At 31.0% G+C, this 16,461-nt stretch overlaps 1 protein-coding gene across 1 annotated transcript in view; it reads right to left on the bottom strand.

Annotated features, from left to right (window-relative positions):
* LOC113519103 (sex determination protein fruitless) overlaps positions 1-15,039 on the bottom strand; it is a 78,107-nt gene extending 63,068 nt beyond the window's left edge. The window contains exon 1 of the mRNA XM_031914743.2: positions 14,961-15,039. The gene's annotated coding sequence lies outside the window, so the exon portion shown is untranslated. The remainder of the gene's footprint in view (positions 1-14,960) is intronic.
* Positions 15,040-16,461: the final 1,422 nt, after the last annotated feature.

Genomic DNA, 16,461 nt, shown 5'->3' with positions numbered 1-16,461 from the left:
ACCAAACCAGTACACCATAGACCAACATTGGCCTGATTACAGCTCTGTACAGCCATAGAGTTATTTTTGGCGAAAGACCCCATTTGTTTCCTAGCATCTTTGAATTCAATTGTGCTTTTGTTAAATTTATAGTCAAGATGTTTATTCCAAAGCAATTTACTGTCTAGTATTATGCCAAGGTACTTGATTTCTTCCTTAAGTTTCAGTTCCGTATTGAAGAGTTTTGGTAGTCTGTAAGGACATGTAATTCTTTTATTTGTGAACATGATTAATTCTGTTTTTGTAGAATTAACCGAGAGTTCATGCTGTGCGCACCATCTCTCAATTATTTCAAAAGCTACTCTCATGTGATCACACAGAGTACTTTCGAAGCTTCCTGTTAAAAGTACAGCTATATCATCCGCAATTTAAGCCTTATTACAATATGTATTTTTAAATGGCAAACAAGTTAAAAAGGAACAAGTTGTAAGCTGGCAACACTAGTTTTGGTCATTTTATACAGAATGTCTTGGTCATTCGACTAGTTAAAGTCACATGGCGCTGAGGATTCAAGAAACTGTAAGTGATAAAATAAAACAATAAATTCAGTTGATTCTATTAATAACGACTGGTACATGTATATGACATTAAAAATAAAGGTTAAAAATATTTCTACCAAAATTGACACTGTATCACATGTGGACATACTAAGTTTAGATATATGTAAAAAATTAAAATTGAAAATGTTAAAAGACAAAATCAATGTTAGATTCATAAATTTTGATGGTTTACTTGTAAAAATACTTGGATATGTAATAATAAGGCAACTTTAAGAGAGAAAAATGTTGTAATAATTTTAATATTGTAGATTTTTGCAAAGTTAATATTATAAGTTGTAGTACAGCTCTAAACTTAGGGATTTTAAACTGTAAAATAAATGTCAAAAGTTCTCAAAGTTTATTAGAAAACTATAGTGATTGGTTTTCCCGTTTACGACTAGTAAATAACTATGAATATACTCGTAAAATTAAAGTAACTGAAAATTCAGTACCATTAGCGGAAAGGTCTAGGAAAATACTTTTTCAGTTATAGATTAAAGTCAAGGAATAACTTGACAAGATGAAAAGGGAATGTATTATCCGTAAAGTTAAGGAGCTTACTTTAAGCAAAATATGCCTTGAATCTGATTCAATCTCGAGTAAATATTTAAGATAGTGTCCTAGGCAAGATATAAAAAAGGGAGTATCTAATGTCGTCTATCTACTAACAAAATATAACAAATTTAAAAGCAATTACCAAATAGCCAATAATTGCAGGCTACATGAATGAAGGAACTAATCATATATAATGTAGTACCTATTTGTAAACAGTGTGTTACCTATGTGGTGTATTACATCTTGCATTTTAATACAACTACCTATTATAATTTTTATTTCAAATCAGTTTTATTTAGTTTGTCAATTTATTGCTTGAGATTGAATCAGATTCAAGACATATTTTACTTAAACCGGAAGCAATACGTTTTATATTTACAGAAATAGGAATAACGTATTGAGATTCAATTTGTTTCTATTGTGAGTGTAGTGTGAGTGTTTTACTAAATATAAATAAATACTGTATTGCGTATAATAAATTAGATATAGTATATCTTGTTTCAATATTTTATTTAAAATATTACATACGAGATTTAAATAATTATAATTATTTACTATTAAGATGTAATATTCTTCTTCATTAAACTTGTCAGAAGTTTCAATGTTTACCTGGAAGTATGTAGTGTGGAATTGAAACAATTGCGCTCGGAGCTGCTCTACTTTTGGCACCGTTGGTAACTATACCCGGCCTTTAGAACTACAGAAATCTGAAGACTGCTCGAACGTTGGATGTGATTAGACTATCCTACATAACAAGAATGTGACACATTTATGAATATCTATACTAAGATGTCCGTGAAATTTCAACAATTTTGGATACTTATTTGGCTGATGGCAAACTTACCTAAGTCGCTTGAATACCTATATAAAATTAATAAAGTTATTGTAAATTATGAGTCGATACGAGTATTACAAGGGAGAAGAAGCCGGTCAAGTGCGAGTCAGAATCGCGCAACGAGGGTTCCATACAATATCATCAATTTTTTGTGAAACAACTACAAATTTACGGGTTTCGAATTTTTTCCTTTACTTACTTGTATTACATGAAATTGCCTTTTGCCAAATTTCATGATTCTAGGTCAACAGGAAGTATCCTATAAGTTTTGATTTCCTTTGTGAACGTCAAAATATGCGATATATGGTAAATGGAACATAAACGGCCGTATCCTTGCGTTGCCGTATTGCGTTGATTTAGAAGCTTGATTTTTTCACTGTTTTAAGAGATAGCAGAACTGAGTGTATGATATTAATTTTAACTCGATACCTTCACGAGATCTTAAGAAAAAGGATCTTGACGGATCGACGGACGGACAAAGAAGTGATCCTATAAAAGTTCCGATTTTTCCTTTGGAGTTATGAAACCCTAAAAATGACGAAGTAATAATTTAAATGAATCGTATCGTGTCGTTAAGGAAATCTAATACATAATTATGATAATAAGTACCACACAGTCAGACTAATGATACGGTATTCATGGTTTATTTGCTCTTATTATTTAAATTCAATACAACCATTGTAATAATATACTATTATATAGTTACTTTGTGTTGTAGTATCTTGTCAATAAAATAAAATATCGTAATAGATAAATAGTATGTGTTCTTTACGTTTTTTAAAGCAAAAAATTTGTTTACATATCAAAATATGTGTAAAGATTGTATCTGTCCTCTTTGAGCAGATAGTATTCATATTGTATCGATTTTCGAATAGCATTGGCTTTAGTTGTTAATTTTTGATAGTGATTCTGTATTTGTGTGCCGCTCTTTGATGGATTCAGCTTGATTATATAGATAGAGCATCCGGTATCAATAAAAAGTTAAAATTTAGTCAGCTAATTTGACGTTTGGCTGACTTAATTTTATTGTTTTTTTTTTTTTAAATAAAACAAAATGTGCTTTTCTCAGGGTTCCAATAACTGGATTAAACATATTTCAGGTCAGTTTGATTTTTACATTTGCATTAGGAACCATTTTTCTTTGTATTATAAATATACATACTGGTTATGTTATGTATTGGCTATAAGTAAATATATATGTATCTTAAACATGTATTAATTAAAATGGCAGTAATTTAAAATGATTTAAAAACGTAACCTGCAACAGGATATTCCATGTTGATCAGGCGCTACTCACGAGGACGCTACGTCTGCTCAATGAGAAAGTTGCATGTTCCCAACTGGACTAATTTCACTGTACCTATTGCCACAGAGTTTTACAGGGTGGTAACAAATTATGCAGAAATTTTAATGTTTTTTATATAATATGCTATGGTTTCTGGTGTATGTATTGGTAAATCTGTAAAGCTCACCAAATATATATGTATACATTATAAATAAACAAATAATTGATTTACATATTGAAATGTAAAAGATCTGTTTCTTTTTATTTTTTTAGTATTTTGTCAACTGCTTTAACTCTGCTGGGTCTCAATCTAATTCATATTATTGTTTTTCTATAAATATTCATAAACTTATTCGATTGTATACCAAATAAATTTAAAAAACTGTCAAAGGGAGAGACAATAGGAAGTTCAGAAATTCTGTTGCTTTTTTTCTAATTTGTTAAAGACAACGTGTAAACATTTAAACTCTTGTTGGTTAGATATTTTAGTTTTAATTGTAGCAGAATTTTATAGAACAATATCTTTTTGTCCGCTACTTCGTATGTATGCATTTCAAAAGCAGGAAACTTAATTAAATAGATTACTTCTAAAGTATCAAGATGTGACATATACCAGATTTAAGTTAGATCTCCAGGTATACAACTATGAAAAATTAGTACACCAATTTTGTGTAGCAATTTTTGCGTGATACTGAAACAAACAAATATACAGAAATTCTAAAAATTATTGTTATGACATCTATTGGTCTTATGATTAAGACCCCTCATATTCATTTTTCTTAAGTATCTCCCTTATGTAGTAATAATTTTATTATACTAGCTTTTACTAGCAACTTTGTTTGCGTGACCGGAATATGTTTACTGATCAGGATAAAAAGTAGCTTATATCCATCTCCATTCCATATAGTACGTGTATGCCAAATTTTATAGTGATAGACCAAGCTGTTAAGACGCTATAAGGTAACAAACAAATTTATTTTTACTTTTATAATATTAGTAAGGATTAGTAAGATTAATTCATAACATTTTGTTTACTAATAGGAACTTTTAAAATTCATAAAAATTCTAAATGTAAGTGAAATTGCTTTTTTTGTGTAACTTAGAATGGCAAACAAGCTGACGGCCCACTTGATGCTAAGTGGTAACGGACGCATATAAACCGTCTGTATCCTGTAATTTAATTGCCATATAAATTGCCATTCGCCGTGTGGTCGGCATAGAAGAGGCCGTCTTTTCCTTTCCCGTGAGTGTCGTAAGAGGCAACTAAGGGAACTTAATGGTCAGGGATAGGCAGCAGCGTTTCTTTTAAAACATCTGTGAAGCCTAACTGCGATTGCCAACGCGCCTGCCAAGCGTGGCGACTACTGGCAAAACCTCTGTTATGGGGGAGGTCTATATTCAGCAGTATATGGTATGGTATATAGTATCTCATTATGTAGAGGAAGGACTGAATTAGAATCGATATTAAAAATCTATTAGTTTTAAATTCAGATCTAACTTATAGTACACAACTGGGAGTCTATCTGACACATTGCTAGCAATATACTCTATTAGGTCGACCTCCACGCGGTTCTCCCTGAAACCATCGTGGTTAATTCTAGTGAAATTCGTCACGATGGGCTAAATGACCTTCTTTCATCCCTTACTGGTCCTTCGCTAGAGCATACTGACAGCACGGGCGGGGTTACCATTAAAAGAACTGGGGTCTATCATGAAACCTAATTCCAGTTTTTACAAATTTCATTACTCTACAAGAAGATACGATAGTGAAACTGAAGAGAGTAGTAATCTATCTGCAATGTCAATATAGGATAGATAACAATTTAATAATACAGAGGTAATTAAAGTTTTATATAACTCGCTCGTACGCAGTCATATCGAAACAAATGCGATAATATAATCCCCATGAGGCTAAATATAGTCTCATGGTAGAAAAAATACAAAATAAATTCACTCAATTTTTTATTTAATGGAATATGGCATTTATACTTATTATCCGCTGATATACCCGAGCCTGTTTGTTCTAAGCATGCTGATACAGCAGACTGGCGGTGAGGAGAGATCTCACTCTCATAAAATATATTGTGTGTTACGCGGATGGGTGCATCACCTGTGGGTGATGCACCCATCCGCGTGCTAGAGATAATCCAACTGAGAGCTGGTTATGGTAACGCGCGTTGTAATCCGGTTACGTTTAATATCCCGTCTGTCAGAATTAACTTACTTCAGTACGCTCCCTTAACTTGTGCAATACAGATATTAAATAATATTATAAGCATCATTGATGTTTTAGTAGTAGCCTGCCCAAGAAATTAGAAGCGACTCAGGAATTTTGTATGTAAGTCCTGTAGGATTATAACATTGATTTGGTTTTACTGTCATGACGTTATAATTATTATAATAAATAAATAAATCTTATCTCTATCATCGTCAGAGAGGGCTAAAGCTCAGCTTCAGTTCAATTGCTTCTTACGTCTGAGTGAATCAGTGTATAAAGCTTCTAATTCATTAAATTGAGCCGTTACTTATCACTAAGCTATTTAATGAAAAAAATTCTAAGAAACATAAGCCAAATAACAAGAAACACTCAAATTATTATAGAATTACTTAAGAGATCAATTTCATGTTGCGTCATTCTCTACTAAATAAGGAATAATTTTCCTTGTAGGTAATAAAAGATTAAGTGGGTAAGATTGTATGTAAGTACATACACTTTGCGTTCCATTTCAATATAACGTGAAGGGAATATATTGAGAACAGCTTATTTCAGTATTCAAATAAACTTCCTTCTATAATGTATTAAAATGGTATGCACGGTATAGTAAATATTTTAAATTTTTTATGGTATCTAGTATTATAGTGACTTTAGTTTTTTTTATTTATATTGAATTAATCATATTCCGTGGTTTTGACCAAGGTCGCATTGTGATGTTGAATATAACCATTCTCAAGAAATAAAATAAGAAAATAAAAAAAAAAAAATAACAAATGCGATTTTTAATTCAAACAAAACATTTTTCTGCTTTATTATATTATAGATTTATTATATTATAGATAACATATAAAAGAAGCGTTAGCAAAAATTGTGGTTTAGTTTAAATGTGTTGAAGCTATCGGTAATTGTTTGAAAGTGTTTATGGAGACTTTGCTGCCTCATCTGAAAGCGTAGGTGTCGGCGCTACATCGTGTCTGCGAAACAAAGTTCACTGTAACTTCATAAACTTGAGGCAAACTCACTCATTACCGCGCGTAGCGTTTATATCCATTTGCTTCAGAAATATTGAATAAATGTTAAACTACTGTTAAATTTACAACATAAATTAATTTTGATTTACCTAAGTTATAATATTGTGTATATTTATTATTATAGAAGCGGTGTTTAATAGAAAGTATGATTAAAATGTATCCTTAGGTACCTAATAAAAATGTCAATGTCGTGCAAAGAGCAGGTTTTCGAGTAATATACGAGTAAGATTCATGTATTGTTTATATGAAAAAAAAATCCTAGAAAGAATAAGAGAGAGATAAAATTCTCTAAAGAGGAAAACTACCGATAAAAGAGAGAGGTCAGTATTTTTTGTATGTAAATTAAGCCCATAGATCAATATTCATATCTTGAAAACTAAATAAATATTTTATACATAATTTAAATGTTGCTTGGAATTGCTTTCGTTAATTATGAATGTTCATTTACAGTTGTGCTTAACAATAATTTTATTCAACACTAGATAGATTACTTTATACAGGAAGCCATTTCTGTAATATTAGAGGTAAATATAAAGCTGCAATTCATTATTTTAACTGCGCACAGATGTTAAAGAGTCAAAGCGTCAAACCAATTCAGTTATAAATTAGATAGACTTCACAAGCTTCCTGCTGGTAACCACAAATGTATTATATCATATATAGAAGTGTGCCAGTGCGATGTAAACGAATATAGCATTCAGCCTTCACCGGTGCAATGTAAGTATGCAGTATAAGGTTTGTATGTAGTTCGCCGCGGCGCGTGTAAGATCAGGGCCGTACCTCATCCCCCTACCAGTCTATGCTAGCCTGGTACTTTGCTCGACTATTGTAAGCTTTGCACGGGAAAACGAATTTTCAAACCTAAAATTGTTAAATTTTCATTTTTTATGCTTTGAACTTTTCCAACGTAATCAGTTGAAACTGTTAAAATATCTGATTTCGTATGATGTACGTTGGAAGTTTCATGAAATCAAAATCGTTCCGTGTATTACGCGCTTTTTTACTAAAACTAGTACTATGTAACTAATTTTATTATATTATTATAAATAATAGAATTAGATGCATGAAGAGATGTACTTTGACGTCACATACTTAAATGTATATAGTATTTAAATAAATTTAATATGTGCTATATAGTTATTAAGATATTAATGCGATTCTTGTTTCATACGTGTAGGGATTAACTAGTTTCATGAGTTTAATTTACATTAAGAACTAGTTTCATTTCATAGTTTAAACTCATGATTTCAGAAACTAGTTTCTTGATGTAAATTGGACTTTATTTGTGCACATGGGCGTATTGGTTTACACCTCTATTAAAGCTTCTGAGATTCACACGTCTGAAACGTTATGAAGTCATTTCTGTCCTCATCAAAAAGTTTATGTTCCGTTGACATCAGTTTTAAATTTATACCCAACTTTAACTAGTGACGTGCATCTGAAAGTAGGTGGTTATTTTTAATAACGTTGACTAAGTTTATGTTTCTTTTTTGTTTCTTTTTTGGTATACTGGATTTCAAGTTCGACTTTTAGTATCTAGTTATTATAAATGAGAGTTCATACTTATTATGTTAATAACATAGATAATAATAGTATTATATGTGTGGTATAAAATATAATTATTGAGCATAGACTCAATAATAATATTTCATAAATATGTAAAGTCACAAAATTAAATCTTTAATGTGGTCAATATGAAGAGATGCAGTCAAATTCGTCGTCGAAGCTACGTTGATGGTAACTATGCATTTTATATGAGCCATAGCAAGCTTTTGACATTTGAACATGTTGTCCGATCCACACGCTATATTGAACTTAATATTTTTCCAAGAATAATGTTACAAATTTAATATGTTTCACTAAACACTACAATTGTTGGTTTTCTCATCACTCATCTGATGACTTACACTCAAGAGGAATAAGTATTTTCTTTTCTTTATTATTGTATATTGCATCATTTGAAAGGCAAAATTTTTTTCACATAACATTTTGCTACTATATATAATATCATATACCTACTCAAATATTGAAGTAAATAGTAGTGATTAAACCATAGTAAAAATGAAGGAAAATTTAGCTATGCAACAGTTAGTTCTATTGCATACCAGGACATTGCTTAATACTTATTGTATAGGGTACAAAGTATAAACATTTTTGCATTTGTATGATTATTTGAATTCGGCACTGCATATTTGCTTTATTTACTTACCCCTATCAGCCGTTATACCCGCCAAGCTCATTGTCCTATTCAACCAACTTCAAAAAGAAGAAAGTTGTCAATTTGGTTCGTTTTATATTACATATTTTTATATTTGTCTAATACTTTGTAATTGAATTTCTTTTGAATACAGTACTTATTAAGTTCAAGTTTTATACTACTATTTTTGTTAAAAACTTTGATTGATAATTTTTTTTTATTTTCATTCATATCCTAAATTATTCCTCCATAAGGGGAGTTTTACCAGTAGTTGCTGCGCTTGGCAGGCGAGTTGGCAACCGCAGTTAGACAGATGGTGATATTTTAAGAGGGACGCTGCTGCCCATGTTTCGACGATTAAGTAAGACCCACGGGAAAGGAAGGAGTGGCTCATACTATGCCAAAACCACAAAGTTTTTAAATTAAAATTAAATAATAAAAAAATATTTTAAATTTAAAAATAAAACAGTATTAAAATAGTTTTTAATATTACAGTTATCATGTATACACATCTTAGGAGGTCTACTGTGTATTCTTGTATAACTTGTTATTTTAAAATACTTATATATTAAATCGGACTCTATTTCATCTCATTTTATCATTCATCATTTTAAAACTCAATAAAAATTCTACAGTGATAAAGTAAAAAAAAAAAAGAAATTGTAGCATAATGACGTGCTTTCTCTATATATTCGTATGCACATATCTATTCATAAGTATGATATAAAACTGTTAAAGTACAGAACAATGTGCGTGGTAGAAACATTCTTTGTTGTTTGCAAGTAACATAAACATATAGGGTACCTCGAAGTGATGAGGAGATCTATAGAGAGAATAGTAAAGCTGATTACATAAAGACCACTGTATTTTCCCTATTGTCAACATTGTCAGTTACTAGGTATATAGCATAATCGGTTGCAAGAAAATGACAAAAGATTTATTAAAAATAGAAATAGTGCAGTAAGAAGGCCATACTTCACACGGTTAGTGTGATATTAAGATTAAAAGCAATAAGAAACTATTTTTTTAATTAAAGTATTATGTACTTGTAGCTTATTTTATATTATAATGGTACCAAAATAAATGTTGATCCTCCCGTACTTGGTTTGAGGGAATATGGTAGTAAAATTACAGGGCACCGAGGCATAACACTATGCTTTTCATGTTTATTAGCGACGGTTGCCACTTTTCGTCAGGTGGGCTGTTAGCTTTGTCTGCCATTCTAAATTTGATAAAAAAAGTAAAATAAAACTAAATAACAGCTGGATGCGTCAAAAAAAATATTCTCATGATTATATATTATATGAGTATACTCTTTTAATTATGATGAAAGTTATTTGATTACCGTTTTAAATACTAAACATTATTTTTTTCAAAATTTTAATTATTCTATAAATTACATTAATTATTTATTTAGTTCAGTTTAGTCATCTTTAATAATATTATAAATGTGAAAGTGAGTTTGTTTCTTACTTTATAGCGCCTTAAGGGCTTGACCAATCATCATGAAATTTTGTGTACACGTATTATATGGGATATAAGCTATCTTTCATTCTAGTTAATAAACATATCCCGGTCACATAAACGAAGTCACGCGTACGAGATAGTAATTTTATATACTCGTATTAATAATGACATATAAAAACCTAAATTGCATAATCAGCGATTAAAAATGGCACTAAAATTAAAGTATATTTATTAATTTATTTTTTAAAATGTCAGTTTTAATTCGCAACAGCAGTTCTTACCGGTAGTCTACGGACCACTAAAGGTCTCTGTAGATATCTGAAGTGATTCATAAAACTATCTTAAAAAAATTTAAACAAATGACAACGACTCAACACAACGACGCGCGGCACGAGATGCACTACAATTTGGACAATAAATATATGCGTATTTTATTTATAGAAAAGAGATTTATTGGATAGATAGAATATCTCCCTTTATTTATTTGAGTCCAAACAGTTGATGGCCCATGGCAACACAGAAATTTGGTCAAATCACTATGAGAAATTCTCAAAATGAGAATGTGGTCAGCTCAAGAAAGAGGTGGGCAGTGATTATATTCTCAAAGGAATATAATAGAATTTATATCAATATCACAATCCTCATAAGCGATTGCTAAGTAGTACTACTTTTCATTTTCCATCTTATCACAGCTTTTTAATACGAACTAACAAGGGGTAAACATAAAATAATGTTGTTTTTATAGAATAGTGTGCCTTATCAAGGACGATCGATTTATTCGCAATACAGCTACAGCAAAGCGGATCCGCCGGTGAAAGTTTTCTCTAAGATATAAATTCATTGGCACGAGTGCAACGTAGCAGCAATGTAACGATGATGTAATGTTCCGTTTCTTGAGCCAATTAAATAAAAACTGCCCATGACCATGAACAAAATAAAAGGCTCTTAAAGCCAAGTTTTGTTATTAATTGTTATAAAACAAAACGTTTTATTTTACTTTATTAATTTACTTTATGTTTGTATTATAAATATTAATATATTAATAAAGATACAAAACAGAAACTATCTTCTTAATCTTATCCCATCAAATTTTCATCTTGGTCACAAGAACGGTAGCTGTAGTGTATGACAACTGTTCTTGTGAAAATATCGGATAGATGTATTAAAATATCCATACTAAAGTGGATATCTTAGTATGAATATACGTGTAACTCAGAATTGGCAATCCTAATATTATTTATCAAAATTATAACCCCTCAACTTTAATCTTCTATCTGCTAATGATCTTCTAGTCTGTTGCTAGGCTAGTCTCTCTGATATTTGTAATAATATATACATTCTAAGACTTTGCTGTAAATCTGATCGTGGTGTTTGTTACAATTACAAATAAAGAATTTACTAGAAAAGTATTGATTACATTTACGATTAGTGCAAACTACCGGCAACAGCAGTAAATGTTCACAGTGGCTAAATCTTTTTATACATAGGTTTTGTAAAGTCCTGATAATAATAAAATTGTGTTTTCAATAACAATACTTACAATAATTGTTATTGGCAACTTTGTTCGTGTCATCATCATATTAGCCGTTGATTATCCACTGCTGAACACAGTCCTCAACCATAAAGAGGGTTTTACTAGTAGTTGCCACGCAGTATTCTTTGATACCTCAGTATTTGGGGTATCAAAGAGTATTGGCCCATATTCTTTGATATCCCAAATACTGTATTATATCACTACGACTCGTTGAATCGTTAAGGTATCAACAAGAGTATGAAGTCAAATTAGTTAGTGGATCGTGACGAATTCGCTGTAAATTAATCACGACAGTTACCAGGAGCGATCGACCTCCACGCGATCGTATTGTCTCCGTATAAGATTATGCTTCTAGATGTACACAATCCCCTTGATTTTATTCATCTTTTGGTAAAATTCATCATCATCATCATATCATCATATGTTAACCATAGACTGCAGAACAAGGCCTCCCCTATGCGGTTTTACCATTAGTTGCCACGTTAGGCAGACGGGTTGGCAACCGCCGTTAGACATTGTTGATGATTTATGAGATACGCTGCTGCCCATTCCTCGATTTCTAAATTCCTTTAGTTACCCCTTACGACACCCACGGGAAAGGAAGAAGCTCATGTTATACCTAGACCACACAGCAATCTGGTTAAGTTGGATCAGCCAAATATGCCTAATATAATACTGTGTTTCCATGAACACTACAGAAATAATATAGGGTACAATAAACCAGAAAAAAATAAAATAAAAAATTGTCTTGTATGTGAAGTTAGTCACCGCCGCAGCAATTAATTTGTGGCTGAAGCCCATTCATATATTAACAATATATATCTCCTTTGGATAACACATTTTATATCTATATATATCATACATTTTATATACTTAAGATTTTTTATTATGAATATTATATATTGGATTCTCCGGGGAGTTCTTCTCTGATTTCTCTCAATTTTGATAATAGTTACCTAAGTCTATTTGGTGTAGTGCTTATTTGAATCGATGCCAATTTTTGAGAATGCATCAAGTCGGGTATGAGTGTCTATATAAAAATTAAAGAATATAGGTAATTAGACTAAAATTGTATTTTATCATAAAAAAGATATCATTATCTTAATGTCTTTTTTTATCAAACCTATAACAAGATCTGTTCTGATAATAGCTACAATCTATTATCATTGCGCCAATTAATTCATAAATTGAATTGGAAAATCATGTCATAATCGGGTCGTACAAGGTAAGTTTTAACCGCAGTTCGAGTGACGTTTAATTTTAAACTATGAGCAGACGCGAGAAAAACTGATTTTCAATAGTGACGCGATGGTTAGGGGGATGCGTCGGGTGGATCGGGTGTGTAAATCCGGGGTGGTGAGATGGGAGTTGCGAATCCGTAATGGAACCTTCACTAGATTTCTGTTCGCCTGGTACTATTTGGCATTGACTTAGGGGAGACATCCGACGATTTGTTGAGCGAATTTGTAAAATGTAAGAAAAGAAAATTGACCTAAATCTCAGGTTATTTTTACACTTGTGATCGGTTAAACACAACCGCGAATGTTCTTGGACTGTTTTGAAATTATTTTATACTAGCTGTATCTTGCCATTATGCCTATATATATATATATATATATATATATATATATATATATATATATATATATATATATATATATATAAAACTACGACAAGAAGTGAGCTATCTAGATTTGTACAAAATTTTATTTAATTCCATTCAGTTATTTAAAAATGATCGAGTAACAGATAGGTTCTTAGGTATCATCATATAAACATTCACTTTTACCATAATTTAAGACTGTTCCACAAAAAAAAAAAAAAACTACTTTAACAGTGGCAAACCAGTTATTTTGTTTTAAAAATAACAGTAGTTTATTTTTAAACTGATTTTGATAAAATTTATATAGGACCAATCTGTCAATTCAAAATCGGTTTGTAACGGACAAAGTTATGAGGTAACAAACGTAAAAAAATACAGCCAAAATGAGATTCCTTTTATTTGAATTTGGTCAAAAATTGTACTTCTCAATTCTTAATCCAATAAATGAGAAAGTGTTTTGTATGTTCATCAATGCAACTCATATAAATGGTTGAACTAATTTAAATATGATGTTTATTATATTGTTTTTGTATAAAAATGACGGTTATCTACTATTTATCACTGGATGGACTTTTAGCTTGTTTGCCATCTCAAATTGTATAAATAAAAATAAAACAATGTTTGGAATACACATGGAACTTATATTAACACATGATAACTTCCGTAGTACAGTGGTGAGCGCGTCGTTGTGCGTTAATGAGGTTCCGGCTTCGATAACCGAACATAAAAAAATTTAAGAAACGAACTTTTCTAAATTATCTTGACCTCAGATCTTTATTAGCTGGTTTCTCATAACACAGGTAATGGCTCACAATCAGTAATGCAGCAAGTAGTAGAATAATTTCATTATAATTAAACTTTAATAAAAAATTGTTTTCAATGCATTAGCTACTAGTCTACCTGTATCCCGTTGCATTGCCTGCTTAAATTAATAAATAAACTACTTAACATGTTAATTTTGGTTCTGCTTTGTGTGCCAAACCTCAGTTTTGTCGTTGTCAAATTGTCATTTAACTGTTTAAACGTATGTAAGTGGCAAACATATCAACATCTTCGTCATTTTTTTATTTAATATTATTGGCAAACTCTTTAATAACTTTATAAGCGATTTTAGAATATTTTATTTTAAAAACAAATTTTAAATATAAATGAAATCTTAAATTTTTATAAAATGTAAATATTTTTTCTTTGGGTTTATATAAAAGTGAAAACATGTTTGGAGATATAGGTGTATACAGTACTTAAGTGTAGTTTTTAGTAATTTAACAGAAAGTACTTAATTAGAATAAAGATTGTTTTCTCATAAATCGATTAATAATTGACTATAGTGTAAATTATATTAATTTAATACAACAGTAATTCAAAGTAGTTTAAGCTGCAATTAAGTGCATTAAGCAACTATAAGTTACAATGTAAGTCAACTATAATAATATAATACGATAAAGTACGAGTATAAGTACTTATCTAGTTGTATGTGAGAAGTTTTGGTAATCACGAAACATTTACAAATTGAAAGAGAGAGTTGAGACCCCAAAACCTGCTTTCCCAGATTCCGGCGATAAAAGGGAAAACCGTTACGAGTTTCCACAGGTGGAAAGGGACGGCGCTTCAAAAAGCTCCGAGTGTGAGCGGACTAAAGTTAAACGTAAGGGCGACTTACCTCCTGTATAGTACTGGTCGCCTGGTAGCTCGTTACAGGTCGCGTAACGTCGTGGTAATGGTCCGAAAGCGCGGCGAGCGAGCTACTACGACGACTCGACGGCGCTGACTGCAAACGCATCCCGATTCCATGGGGGTGGTGCACTTGTGCAAGCGAGACTACATTACCCGCCCATTTTCCTTGTTCTTCACTTTCCCGCCCTATTGTCCTTGTTAACTTTACTTCTGAAGTTACGGCGCTTTAAAAATATAAATTTAATAATCGTTTTGGATTTTATCGATAAGAGTAAATTGATCACTGGATTAATTATGCAATATTTATATGGAAAATATCTTATATTATGTATGTTTAACAATATAATAAAATTGATTTATTAAAATATCGGATTTATTTATAGTGTGTACATTAGTTAAGTGACCCAGACATCTGAAGTAGAAATGTTATCAAATGTTACATGAGGAATAGCGGTGGCGGGGTACGGAGAAGAGCCCGCCTACTGCGCTATCGGCCCTGCCAACTCCCACCGTCGTTGCCGTCGTCAGGACGATCTCCACGTGTATCTATATATTTTTATATGTATATCATTCTTTGTAATTTTTTCACAAATTGAAACCTGAATAGGATAACTTTCAAATGTCACTATAGAAACTCGCTGTTACGCGTTTGTTTTTTAGATTTTTCACATCTATGTTCTTATAGTACTCTCGTACTGTGACGTTTTTTTATTTCTTAAAAATCAAATGAATAGTGAATTTATTATAATTATACTGTGACTTTCATACATAAAAGTAATATTATAAACCCATTGTCAAATTATAACCTTAAGTATATTTTACTTAGTACGTGCTGAAATATAGTTTATATCTTCCTAACATAGAAACTGTAGTGAGTATTATAGTTTGATAGTACAAGTAATCGTATACGACAAATTAAGTTAGTAAATAAATATCATATAACCTAATTATAATGAACAAATTCATAATAATGTACTCATTCAATGCGCAAATGCGTTTTATTAACAAAAAAATTAGTTTAAATAAAGATATTAGAACTGACTATTAATAATTAGTTACTACAAAAAAATTATTAAACTGAATTTATTATACAAAAAAATAACGGATTGAAGATATTTTTTTGTTGTAATACAATAAGTACATCTAGTACAAAATGGTAATATAATTAATTAAACCATGGAAAAACTCCAAGAATTAAATTAATTCATCAATTTTATATTTATTTCTTGATGCACTAAGTCTCTCTTTTTTTATACCACTGAGGTGGCAAACAAGCATATGGCCCACCTGATCGTAAACGGTTATCGTAGTCTATGAACGCCTGCTATACATGGGGCAATACGCGCGCGTTGCTGACCCTGAAATTGTATATATTAATACTATATCGTTGCTATATACTAATATTATCTACTATAGTCATGTACACAAGTGGGCATATATAAAACTATCAATTTATTTATTCTACGTGCACAAAGTTTCGCCGACCT

The sequence above is a fragment of the Galleria mellonella genome, unplaced genomic scaffold (assembly GCF_026898425.1).
Source record: "Galleria mellonella isolate WM207_F2 unplaced genomic scaffold, CSIRO_AGI_GalMel_v1 utg165, whole genome shotgun sequence".
Classification (NCBI taxonomy): domain Eukaryota; kingdom Metazoa; phylum Arthropoda; class Insecta; order Lepidoptera; family Pyralidae; genus Galleria; species Galleria mellonella.
The sequence above is the reverse complement of the archived record's forward strand: the minus strand, read 5'-3'. Positions and strand labels throughout refer to the sequence as shown.